Source organism: Bombus vancouverensis, unplaced genomic scaffold (assembly GCF_051014615.1).
Source record: "Bombus vancouverensis nearcticus unplaced genomic scaffold, iyBomVanc1_principal scaffold0024, whole genome shotgun sequence".
In the NCBI taxonomy this organism is placed as follows: domain Eukaryota; kingdom Metazoa; phylum Arthropoda; class Insecta; order Hymenoptera; family Apidae; genus Bombus; species Bombus vancouverensis.
Genome location: NW_027468915.1, coordinates 569,295 through 570,223, shown reverse-complemented (window position 1 = coordinate 570,223; position 929 = coordinate 569,295). Strand labels below are relative to the sequence as shown.

At 48.0% G+C, this 929-nt stretch overlaps 1 non-coding gene across 1 annotated transcript; it reads left to right on the top strand.

Moving 5' to 3' along the window:
* The first annotated feature begins 505 nt into the window (after positions 1–505).
* LOC143304160 (U6 spliceosomal RNA) lies at positions 506–612 on the top strand. Its single transcript, XR_013060866.1, has one exon. It is a non-coding gene; the product is annotated as a U6 spliceosomal RNA (small nuclear RNA).
* The last annotated feature ends 317 nt before the right edge of the window (positions 613–929 follow it).

Sequence of the window (929 nt, the reverse complement as noted above, 5' to 3'; positions counted from 1 at the left end):
TTTGGAAGCATCGAGAAAGATCCAAACGCCGTTGCTAGGCAGTTTCTGTCTGGAGTTTGATTCCTAATACAACGTGTGTCCCATTATATCGACATCTCCAAAGTACAATTCTATGTGATTTCTAGGGAGAACAATATAACCGATCCACACCTTCGTCAGGCAAAACGTTTATCCCGTGACCGTGGCTACGTTCGGCGACCAGTTGTCACCTCGAACCCACTTTCGCAATCACAAATATCAAACAATTACAAATGACAACAATTGCTTAATTACAGCTATGATAAAATCTAGGCTAAAGCATTAGAAAACTTTCCCAAAAGTTGCAAAGGGAAGGCTCCGGTTTTCCTTTCATCTCCGACATATAATTATACGGGTCGCAATAATCCTAAGGAACGGTCATAAAACGAGGCTTCTGGATTTACCGCTAAAGCCGTTAAGTGGCCTAAAACACCTTCAAATCGAGACATTCCTTATGGTTATTGTTCCATCAGGTAGAAATTGGGGAGTACTTGCTTCGGCATTACATATACTAAAATTGGAACGATACATAGAAGATTAGCATGACCCCTGCGCAAGTATGACACGCAAAATCGTGAAGCGATCCACACTTTCGGGGAACACGAGGCGGGTATGGGTTTTCAGGGCGTAGGACTATGCCCTGGGAAAGTGGTTCGTCGGTGCCTTTGGCACCCGCCAGTTTGCAGATCCGGTGCAGAGAATTTTGCAGAGGATGGATATGGCAGACAAGAAAGGCAGTAACGTTTACGGCGCAGGGAAAAGATACCTCAGTACCGGTGCAGCCGCGGGTTGTAAAGCGAGCCCCGCTGCGTCGCCATCGAGCAATCGTGGCCGTCCGGGGGTGGACCATCAGGCCCCCGGGCGTGTTCATGCGTCTGGTGAAGAGGACGTGCAACCAGAGGAGTCTCGGG